At 37.7% G+C, this 12783-nt stretch overlaps 1 protein-coding gene across 1 annotated transcript in view; it reads left to right on the forward strand.

Annotated features, from left to right (window-relative positions):
* The first annotated feature begins 282 nt into the window (after positions 1–282).
* The window catches only part of hdac7a (histone deacetylase 7a), a 107783-nt gene continuing 95282 nt past the window's right edge, over positions 283–12783 (forward strand). Inside the window, exon 1 of the mRNA XM_036592107.1 lies at positions 283–1043. The gene's annotated coding sequence lies outside the window, so the exon portion shown is untranslated. The remainder of the gene's footprint in view (positions 1044–12783) is intronic.

The raw sequence follows: 12783 nt of genomic DNA on the forward strand, positions 1-12783 counted from the left end.
AGTTGGTGGGCACACAATGTAGGTGTTTCTAATAAACTGGCCAGTAAGTAGGCGTACAAGGTGTTTCCAATAAAGTGGCCCATTAGTGGAAGTACAAGGTGGGTGCTTCTAATAAAGTGGCCAGAGAGTGGAAGTACAAGGTGGGTGTTTTAATAAGGTGGCCAGAGAGTGGAAGCACAGGGTGGGTGTTTCTAAAAAAGTGGCCTGTTAGTGGATGTACAAGGTAGGTGTTTCTAATAAAGTGGCCAGAGAGTGGAAGAAAAGGTGGGTGTTTCCAATAAAGTGGCCAGAGAGTGGAAGAAAAGGTGGGTGTTTCCAATAAAGTGGCCAGTTAGTGTACATACAAGGTGTCCAGTTTTGAGAAATGGGTGGAATTCCCCTTTAAGCTCCAGGCCTGGGCACAGGGTTTGTAGAATATGTAGAATAAAATTCTGATTAATTGAACTGCAGCGCTGCAGCCAACAGTAATGTTCTTCTGTTCTAACCTTATTTTTTCCTTGTTCTCGTGCAGTTATTCCAACAGAACGCTTGTTTATGAGGGAGACTGTGTTAGCTATGTTGTTTTCCAGTCTGTGCTTATTGTTGTTAGTTGTTATTCCACTTTTTTTTTTTAATAATTTCTCTGTTGGTATTTTGCCCCCGATACACAGTTTCCTGCCATTGTCTGTCGCAGACGGCCCCTGGCCTCCTTCGAGCGGGTCCCTCCCACCAGCCCCAAACATACTCTCATACTCTCTCACACGCACACATTCTCTTTCTGTCCTTTTCCTCCTCCGCTCGCAGCCGCAGAGTTTGGGGGATCCTGATACCGGCCGACCGGAGAGCAGAAAGAGGGCGAAAAAGTGCCTGAATACGCAGAAGGATAAGACAGACATACACTTCCACTTCCACTTTAGCTCTATTTATCCCTTTTTTGCCTTTTGTTGTGGACAGTTGCTTTCAGCCGAGGACAAAAAGTGACACCCTGGACGATTGGTGCATTGACCATGCCCAACGGTGCGCTGTAGAACTCGTCTAACACTGGATGTCCATACCGTTAGCTGGTGAGTGACCACTTATATTGTTATATATCCTCTTATATCGTTATCTTTGTCAGCAGCGATGCATGTAATCCTGTCAATGCACTCTAAAACTGCACTAATGCATCTCAAGGAATAAGGTTGATTTGCATATATGCATGAGAAATTGGGCCACATTCAATACAATTTATACTTACCTTCAATAACAACACAGTAAACAGACCTAATTCTTATGCATGCATGTGCAGTAGTCAAGATCATACGGCAGTTACGCTGTGCACGTCAGAGGAAATAGCAATGTAAAGGAAAAATGCATAACGCAAGAAGCGTAAGTGACAGTGATAATGGTAGAGTGTATAAAAGATGCTAATGGCACACTGAGAGCAACTTATTTGGGCTTTCGCTCTTTTTTACCCTGTTAAATTTCATGGATGTCCCTGTTTTAAGGCGTGTTCTTCAGAAATACATTAAAAACATTGAGTATTGTTATATTAGTGAGGAATTATGAGCACACTTAAGAATCATCTCTTTTACATTCAACACCCTCTCTTTCTTCACTTTCTCCCTGTCTCTCTCTCTCTCTCTTCTTCCCTTTCTTCACTCTCTCTTTCTCATCCTTTCTTTCTCTTCCCTGTCTCTCCTCACTTTCTCTCTCTCTCTCTTTTTTCTCTCCCTCTCTCTCGCCTCATATTACCGTTTTCCTCCTGTTGTTTTTTCGGTGCAGGTTTTCTCTTCAGCTCTGCTCCCACGCTCTCGCTCTAAAGGGAAGGAAAGAGCTGATAAGCATTGGGCTGGAGAGAGAGAGAGTAGGAGAGAGAGAGAAAGAGAGAGAGAGAGAGAGAAAGAGAGAGGAGAGGAGACGGGGAGGGAGAGAGAGGGAGGCGTTTTCTGCTGCTGTTTGTGTGTCTTGAAAGGAGGGAAATTTTTAGCGAAGCGTGCCTTTTCTTCACTTGTTTTGTTGTTTTTGGAGGTAACGTTTCGTTTGCTGGGCGGACGGGAGGGGGAGCAGGGGGAGGAAAGGAGGGGGGTGGGGGTAGAAAATTGGGAACAGACCCACTGTCTCAGAAGTGAGTCAGACAGCGTGTGCATGTGTGAATTGGAAGAGGAAAAACAGCAAAACTTGTAACTTAGTAAACTTAGACTTTGAGAAAAAAGGACACTGAATTAACATCATTCAAAACTGCGCAATTCCACAAGAATAAAATACATTGCATCAATGCAGCTACTGTCAAAAACTAATTACACTGAAAGACTGTAAATAATGGAATATATTTCATTCATGTGAAAATGAAATAGTCAATGCAGGTGAAAATGTCATTTACATGTCCCCGAATCATATTAAATTACATAAAAATGGATCAGTCTCATCAATCTCAGCTAAATCCATTCAACACATCAGGCTTAGCCTGCTTAGAAAGTGCAGATAAGGCTAAACCGCTCATGCTGGCTGTTCATGAAACTAGCATAAAGCATACTGTTGGTGTAAAATGTGAAAAGATTCATTAACAACTCAGTCAGCCACGACATGTTTGGTGGCCGTGTTTGCTTCTCTAGTTTTAGCACTGGAGCTTTGAGGCTAATGTAGCTAACAAGTAACGGAAGCTTATGCTAACACCAATTAGCATAGTGGTAACCTCATAACTAAATCATCACACCATGTGGAGTTGTTCAGTATCTCTAACAGACTTGATTATGTGGTTTCCTACACTTTTATCTAGAAACATGGACTAAAATACATTAGCATTGCTAATCACAGTAGCAGCCACCTGGAAGACTGATTTCTTTCCATACTTTAGTTCATTATTGTAGCTAACAGTATAAGAGATGTATAGAGTAGCCTAAATCAATACTCAAGCAAAATTATTGACCCTTGAGTAACATAATGAAACAAGTAAAAGTAAAGGTACCTTCCAAAAAGCAACTTGAGTAAACATACAAGAACATCAGGATGCAAAACTACTGAAGTGAAGACTGTGGATCTATTCTTTTTCTTTTTTTAGGATTTTTGGGGATAAAATAAAGTACTAAAGCTTAAAAGGCAGAGCTGTGACCAATCACAAACCAGAACAGATGAGTCAGCGTGGTTAAATATGTTTGAATATGGTTCACTGTAGATGAATATGGTTCAGTATGGATGAATACAGCTGATTGTGGTTGAATATGGTTCAGTATGGTTTAATATGGTTTAGCATGGTTCAGTACGGACTAATGTTGTTCAATATGGATTAATATGGTTCAGCACAGTTAAATGTGGTTAAATATGGTTAATTATGATTCAGTATGGATTAATATGGTTCAATATGGATGAATATCCCTCAGTATGGTTAAATATGTTTAAATATGGTTCAGTATGGATGAATATGGTTCAGTATGGCTAAATATGCTCAAATATGGTTCAGTACAGTTCAGTGTGTTTAAGTATGGTTAATTATGATTCAGTATGGATTAATATGGTTTAATATGAATGAATATGGTTCAGTACGGTTAAATATAGTTCGGTATGGCTAAATATGCTTAAATATGGTTGAGTACAGTTAAATATGTTTAAATATGGTTCAGTATGGTTAAATATGGTTCAGCATAGTTAGATATGGGTTAGCAAAGTTAAATATGATTAAATATGGTTCAGCATGGATTAATATGGTTTAGTATGGATGAATATGGCTCAGTATGGCTAAATATGTTTAAAAAGATTCATTAACAACTCAGTCAGCCATGACATGTTGTGTCAGGTGTCTAAAGTTTGCTTCACTAGTTTTGGCACTGGAGCTATGAGGCTAATGTAGCTACCCAGTTAGCAAAATTTGTCTGGCTCACTTGTGGGCCACATCCTTGGTTTATTCTGGTCCAGTATATGGCTGGGTCCTTGGCCCAGATCTGGCCCACACACTGTAAAGTGAGTAGAACTAAAGGATTTAGCCCATATCTGGTTCCAGTCTGGCCCAGCTACACTGTTGGTTAACAATTTTCATGCCATAATTGTCCCACAAATGTAGACATGAGGCAAAATGACATGAAGCTGTCCAGGATCTGACCCTATTCTGACTTGCATACCTACCATCTACCCAGTAGTCAACCAACACTCACATAGGAAAGTCAGAATTGGCCCAAAACTGTCTGCTATCTGGGTAACAAGTAATGGACGCTTATGCTAATACCAATTAGCATGGTGCTAACCGCATAGCTAAATCATCACACTGTGTGGAGTTGTTCAGTATCTCTAACAGACTTGTATCAGTATCAGTATCTCTAACAGACTTGATTATGTGGTTTCCTACACTTTTATCTATTAATAACCGGTATGGTTAAATATAGTTCAGTATGGCTAAATATGTTTAAATATGGTTCAGTATGGTTTAATATGATTCAGTATGGTTAAATGTGGTTAAATATGGTTGAATATTGTTAATGATGGTTCAGTATGGATTAGTATGGTTCAACACAGTAAATTATGGTTAAATGTGGTTAAATATGGTTCAGCATAGTTAGATATGGATCAGTATGGATGAATATGGATCAGTATAGTTAAATATAGCTAAATGTGGGTAAATATGGTTAAATTTGTTTCAGTATGGATGGATATAGCTCAGTATGGTTAAATATGAATGGAAAAACATATAACAGAGTAAAAAGTAGATTCCTTTACTCACTAATATACCTTATTTAAAGAAAAGTATCATGATTTGAAAACACTCAGGGAAGTACAAGGCCATTGATATTTTAAAGTATGTGTACTTCAGTAAAGGTAACTAGTCACTACTCACCTCTGAACAAAATGTTATACTGTACATAGCAGTAGATCATGATTGCATGCGGTTTGAATAATGCTAACTGGCTGCACATTACCCCTGTAGCTTTAACCCCTCAAATGCCCAGGGCGCACCATTTTATTACACACTTCTATAACCTAAAAATAGCTCAGCCAGTTTGCTTTGAAGTCCCTGTAGTTACTGAATAATAAGCCTTGGTGTGTAATAAGCCTGACATTTTTAGGGATTAATGCACATCTGGATATACATTTAATGGATTTAGCACAAAACATTAGGGCATTTCTTGGAAATCCTGCAGTGATTGTAAGTTTTCAATCAGGTAAGGTCAGTTCCTGCTGGTTTTATCAACTAATGAAGCATTTCTGTATTGAAAGTGAAACAGGGAGATTACCGTGAGGTTTTCTCGGACGCTGCTGAAGTCAATGGAGGGAAACCCCTCGTCTCTCACACAAGAGGAAACAGCCCCATGGCGATGTGTGCTTCCATCCCCTTTGGCACCGTTTCCCCTGACCGTTACTGCATGTGTGTTTAGAAGTGGTCAACCATGTCCATTTAAAAAAAACATGAAATAGGGAAGTGCTAATGTCTCGACTTCTGGAACATCAAAGCAGATGGAGTTTCAGTTTGAGTACTTAAGTGTTTCTGTTGACGGAGTGAGTGACTAACATGCGTCATACGCCAGTGTCCACAACAGGCCAGCATGTTTTAATTCCTGTTGAAATGGATAATTATACATCATGGGAATCTGAGAATAAAAAAATGGGGGACAGCATCTTAACCCCTAGTGTTGTTACTGTCACTTAAGGATAGTGTCACCATATAAATATAAAAAAAATATATTGTATATAGAGTAATTACTACTACTACTGATAATTGTAAGTTTAAATGATATAGCACTTATCTCAAACTCAAAGATGCATTATGATTCCTAATAACAGCAAATGAAACACACACAAATACCAACACATTAACACAACATTAGCATACAGGTGTTAAAGCATTAGGTCCCAGGTTGGCCTGGAGAAAAACTCCTCCGGCCGATGTACAATTTCCAGCTCATGGCTACTACGGTAAACTCCGCTACTTTGTTGATGGTGTAGTCAAATTAGACAAATTCAGCTACTGTGGTAAAAATGTCCCAGTGACCTAGTCAAACTCCGCTATCGTAGTGAAAAATGTCCCAGCTCGTGGCCTAATCAAACTCTGCTACAGCAGTTCAAAAGGTCCCATTGCACTGTTTAGTCTAACTTTGCTACTGTGGTGAAAAATGTCCCGGCTCGCAGCCTAGTCAAAGTCCACTAATGTATTAAAAAATGTCCTGGCTTGCAGCCTAGTCAAACTTCGCTTCTGCGGTGAAAAATGTCCCAGCTCACGGCCTGGTCAAACTCTGCTATTGTAGTGAAAAATGTCCCAGCTCATAGCCTAGTCAAACTTCGCCATTGTAGTGAAAAATGTCCCAGTTCGTGTCCTAGTCAAACTCTGCTACCATAGTGAAAAACGTCCCGGCTCGTGACCTAGTCAAACTCTGATACCATAGTGAAAAATGTCCCAGCTCACAGCCTAGTCAAACTTCGCTATAGTAGTGAAAAATGTCCCGGCTCGGGTCCTAGTCAAACTCTGCTATCCTAGTGAAAAAATGTCCCAGCTCGCAACCTAGTCAAACTTCGTTATCGTAGTGAAAAACATCCCATCTCACGGCCTAGTCAAACTTTGCTACCATGGTGAAAAATGTCCCGGCTCGCAGCCTAGTCAAACTCTACTACCACTGTAAAAATTGTCCCAGCTCATGGATTAGTCAAACTTCACCACCAAGGTTCAAAATGTCCTGGCTCGCAGCCTAGTCAATCTCTGCTATCACTGTGAAAACTGTCCCAGCTTGTGGCCTAGTCAAGCTCAGCTACAAACAAAACAAAAGCCCACATAGTATTTTTACACTGAACACTCACATACCCACATGATGTCCCACCCTGACCCAGTGGATCATATCAGAACCAATCCAGGCATATTTTAATGGTGGGGTTATTACTTTGAGAGAGTTCACTGACATAAGCTTGTTATGAAAATGATGCTATTAGTATTTATGCTTAAAACAATGTTTTTGCCTATATTTTTACATTCAACAGAGAAAAACAAAACCTTTGTTTTCACAAATGATTCCATAAAACTGCACAGTCAACCAATTTCATATTAACCAATACATTAAGCTAACTAGCAAGGTAGCTAATTAGCCAAACGAGACACTTTAAAGTGGCACAAGAAGACCAGAAAGACCATGAAATCATTAATCACGCTTACTATGATGGTTCCAGCTGTCTTTCAAACAGGTGGAAAATAAACTCGAACTAGAACTGTCAGTTCCTTTGGTTCCTGTTTGGGTCAGTTCTTGTTTTTGAATTTTGCTGTGGAAAAACACCCTAAATATCCACAGTGTGGAACACTGTTTAACAGTGGAAAATGAGAACTTGTAATATCTTCAGTTTTAAAGTGTTTCCACTGTGTTTGAGCTGTTTGGTCTAAACACAGGCACAAAAACAGGAGTAAGCTGCACATATACACCTATGACAATGATTATATCGCAAAAGTAATCCACAGTAATACAAAATATATCAGTTCAGAGTGTATATCGTTATACCCATATCAAATATTTCACTGCAGAATATTAAATTAACTGGGAGCCAAATTATCAGGAAGATCATTATCAATATTAAACACATTATAAAATGGTCATTTAAAATTAAAGTGTTCCAAAACTAAAATATATCCAGAATGTCACATTATTTATCAGTAGCAGCTCAAAGTGTTTTACAGACAGGTAATAAAGATTAACAGTAACAGAAAAAAACTATGATGATTCAATTAAATCACATAAAGCAGACAATAAATTGAAAAGCTACGTACAATTTTAGAGATGTACAATTTTACATATGGCTAAGAAATACCTTTTCAGATGTTTCTTAAAAGTGAGCTCTGAGCTTGGCTGTCTAATAAAAGGTGGAATTAGGTTTCATAGTTTAGAAGCAGAATAGCAGAAAGAGTTATTATGCACATTCTAAACATGAAGTAATCTTACCGCAGTATTAAAAAGCTCTACACTAAATTCCGAACAAACTCTTTATACAGTTGGACTGTATGGAACATTTTAACGGTGTTTACATTCTGCCTTCCACCCAATAGAATAGGCATCCCCACCCCCCCCCTTGACCCAGAAGGATAAGCGGTTTCAGAAATTGTGTGTGTATTTACATTCTAACTCTACATCAAACTCTTTTTTTTTTAAAAGTGGTTTTCCAGGATATGGACCTTTTAAAGAAACAGTATGTAAGATTTGGGGATTTGAAGCCCTCTCTGGTGGAAATATATAATTGCACTCAATGTGCGTAAGAACATTCTGTAACATGAGTTGTGCTTTGGACCCCCACAAGTGGATGAATCTGAGTTTTGCGAGTACTGAAAAAAAATTGAAAGAGAACTCAGTCTAAACTTGGTAAAGGATGCGTCTTCTGAGGATATGAGTGAATTATCTGCCATTGTCATCATATCTTCATCAGTATAATGTTGATTTTGAGGTCATTTGAAGCCTAAACATCGAGCCAGACCTCTTTTTCAGTCTGTGTGTGTGACATTAATACATAATGACGTACGACGTGGTATGAAAAACTCGACGCCTCTGACTTTTAAATGATTATTTCATGCTTTTCAGGGTGACTTGCAGCAGCACACGCTCACCATATTTCTTTTTTTAACCATAATCAGTGATACTACTTCTTTCAGTTTTAACAAAAATATTGCATAGTGCTGCTTTAACAGGTAGGCTAATGTATCTTAGCTACATTATAAGGCTGCATTCTTTATGAAACCCAATCGGATCGTATGAGCCAATATTCAACATTAAAAAAAAAAACAAACAAAAAAAACTGCACTTTCTACACCATTTCTCCACTCATTTCAATGAACTACAAGACAGAAATAATCAATCTAATATTAAAGTGTGATATTGTTATTGCTAGCTGTTAACTGTTAAAAAGCACAAAGCTTTATGTTGTAGACTTAAAATTAGTGCAAAGAGAGACTAAAAATCACAGCACTACTCTCTCTCTCTTTCTCTCTCTCTCTCTCTCTGCCTGAGCTGAGGCTGATAAGGCAGCACCGCAGTAGCACTTCCTGTCCAGGCAGGAAGCGTTGAGTCTCTGTTTGGCCACTGGGAATATCACTGTTCTGGATAAACCTTTATTCTATCTTTACTCATTTAACGCTGACTCTCTATAAACACACACTGTTTCGGTAGAGACAATTTTAGCTCATTTTTGAGCTCAAAAACTTCAGTCATGACTAGCAAACGCAGCTTTGAATAGCTGTACACACATAAAATCATCATATTTTTCATTAAAACACTAAATCTGTGTTTTGGTAGTGACAGTTCATAATGTTCCACACTGATTTTCAGACTTTGTTAGTTGTAATTACTTGCATAACACTTTATAAATATATATAACATATAAGTATATGACTTTAGAGTCAGGTTCCATAACACATCTGTTCATAAGAACATTGTAAATGCTAATGTTGTAATGCATTATAACATTTTTTGCCAGGCCGTTACAGGCTTTAAGTGAAGTGAGGTGCCTTAAAGGTCTTTTAAACGTTAAGTACAGTATTAATTTAGTATGTTTCTATTAAATGTATTCTGAATAGCTTAAAAAGCATTATAAGTGCTTTTTACAGGCTTTAAGAAGAGTGAGATAATCACATTTAACTGGTTATACAGGACAACTTAGTCATTTCTGTATTCAGTAGTACATAGTATATTGTAAAAAAAAAACAAGCAATATGCAGTGAACTTACTGAAGTGAAGCGCTGTTCTTTGCTGTTACTGGTTGGCAGTTTTCTTTGTGTAATTATTCTGTCAGTTTCAGTTTCATAAAAAATGTACATATTTAAATGAAATTACAAAATTCTCAACATTATTGTCGCTCTCTAAAGCACTTCACCATATCCCACTAACAGAATCTTCATTTCCATCGTCCCTCAAAGGAGTTTAGTAATGCTGGGATTAATAACTGATCACATCGATTTATCAGTCTACTCAGGCTTTAGCAGAGCTCAGTAACACTGAGATTAATAACCGATCACATTGATTTTATCAGTCTATTCAGGCTTTAGCAGAGCTCAGTAACACTGAGATTAATAACCGATCACATTGATTTATGAGGATACTCAGGCTTTAGCAGAGCTCAGTTACACTGAATATTCTTCTAAAAGTGTAAAAGTATCTATTCTGAATACTGCCTTTAAAATCTAACTTGTAATGAATACAGATACTTAATTTCTGTATTCTCAATATGTATTCCCAAAACGTATATTATATATATTATATATCATATACATATGTTGACCTGAATGTATTGCTATGATGCAGAAAATATAACAGACCCTTGTTATAGTGCATTATAACATCTATGTTTACAACATTTTTATGAACAGATATTATAATGCATTCTGAAACCTGACTTTATAAAGTCATATCAACTCTTATTTTATAATGTGTTATGCATGTAACTACTTATTAGCAATTATACAAGCTTATGCCCGGCATTAAAAGGTATTATGCATGCCATGTAACACCTTATTAAAGCAGTTATGATGCATTATAAATACAGTGTTCATAGCACGTTTTAACAAGTGTTTATATTTAAAAAATTAACTCTGCATATTTTCAATATTAGCAGTGAAAATAGATGTTTTCCACGGCTTGAATGGTTTAGCTCAACATCCAATAGTGGACTAAAGTGGGAGCTGAGTGATGATGTCACTACCTGCCTGGCAGTGACTGATGATCATATTTTCAGCCCCCCAAAACCCCTGAGGCATCCTTGCAGAGCTTCTGGAATTTCTCCTGAGTTCAAGGCTTCCCTGTTTTCCCTACAGAGAGAAAAACTAAAACCCCACCCTCAGCCTGATTAACCCTCTCACACTTGCTGCATGAGATCCATTCTTTGTATGTGTGTTTAGCTAATTCCACCTTTTTTGGATTATCAGTTATTTTCCCTGCTAGAACGACCAGTATAGACCAGCATGGCTGGTCACCAGCAAAACCAGCATATGTTGTGTCTTGACGCTGGTATGCTGGTCAACCAGTATGACCTTGCTGGGGTGATCAGCCTAAACCAGAACACTTTATTTACATTTTGTTGCCACTTTATTATAAATACAGAGCATTAAACAAAGCCTATCATATGTGATTTTAGTGAAAAATGTCGCATATACCGTTTATCATTGCTAGGGCTCAGTTATAATCTGCCCCTAGAGTAGTTGGCATGTCCATCTGTCAATGGAATAAGACACTTTCACTGGATAAAATGACTTAAAAGATAAAACTAGTAATAACTCATAGAAACACATTGAACAATCTTATAATATTCTTACAATAACCTCATAATGAGAAATATTACATATATTGACTACATTTAAGATGTTTTCACTTGCTAAGTTATCATTTTTTTCCATCAATCTTAGAGAGTTAAAGCGATAGTTTGGCCAAAAAATCCCAACTGTAGTCGATCAGCCAAGACAGGTTTGGTGTCTGGAGTGTGCTTCTTTCATTTTACATCTACAAAGATAATACAGCTAACAAGTAGAAGCTCATAGCCCACCAATTAGCATGTCTAAATCATCACTGAGTTCTTCAGTAATCTCTAATAGACCTGATTATGTTGTTTCTGACACATTGTTCTCTATAAACATGGACCGAAGTACATCAGCGTAGCTAAAAACATTATACTAAGCCACGTTTGGGTTAAAGAGGGGATGTATGCACAGATTTCTTGCAAAACTATCACTTTAATGGGTCCCTGTGAATGTTAACAGTCTGAGCTGGAGGAAACCTGATCTTTGGGCGTTTTTAAGGACGGCGTCTCCCTGAGACTGACCCATGAATACTTACACCGCAGGAAGGTCAAGAGGGGTCAAAGGGTCAAACCCCACCCATGGCAACACATCCTGCCAGACGGAGATTAATCTGTGCAGACTTCTGTTCCCAGACTTAGAGTTTAACAAGGATCAGAAATCATAAATGTACTGTCTGCCTAATTTATATATGCTTTTTTTTCTCCCCAATGTGTTAAATTCAACAAATAAACATGATTCGTGCACTAAAAATAGTTTCTGAAACAAATTACAATTAAATGTAAGCATATTTTCTTCCTATTTGGTCAACTATAATTAGATGTAATTTCATTATAAAAACATATTTTCTATTGATTTTGTATAAAGTGGATGTGTGTCCAAACATGAAACATTTAAGATATTTAAAACAGCCACAGCAACATTTAAGCAGCAACATTTAAGCACAATTCTATTTTTTATTGTATTATATTTTATATACAATTTTGTACATTTATTTATTTTTTGTATTTCTGTTTTTATTATTAGGATATTTTATATTATGACAGCTAGCAGGGTAATAAGGACATAAATAACTGTATCTAAGTGCATTAACAACTGCAGTAGTTATCATATCTTTGTGACTAACCTAATGAAAAAGTGTAGTTTAACACTCTGTTCAGGCCGTGTATCAGATATTGTCTTTTATTTTGTGGTTGTGATGGTTATGGTGGGGGTTTGTGCAGGAATATCAGCGGCCTTGTTTTCATCTGTGATCATTTTGCTGTTATTTGCATCAGCGGTTTGTTAACAGGCCTGTAAAAGGAGCCTGTGTTAGATGTGGTTTTGGGTTTGACGCCCCCTTCTGGTGACTGAAGGTACTGACACAGTGAGAAATCTCCACAGAAAATGCTTGTGTGGGTTCTTTTTGTTGTAAACATGAAGAACATGTGTTGGCCGGCTCAGCACTGTTAGCGACAGTGTTTTTGCCTTTTAAAAGTCTGTCGCTGAAAGCTGCAGGAGGTGAATGTTGAATGATTCAGAGTGGAATGCTGACACTTTCATCAGCTAGCAGCTAACCGCTAACGGGATTTTTCCCGTGAAGTGAAGGCCTA

Source organism: Colossoma macropomum, unplaced genomic scaffold, assembly GCF_904425465.1.
Source record: "Colossoma macropomum unplaced genomic scaffold, Colossoma_macropomum, whole genome shotgun sequence".
NCBI classification, from domain to species: Eukaryota; Metazoa; Chordata; class Actinopteri; order Characiformes; family Serrasalmidae; genus Colossoma; species Colossoma macropomum.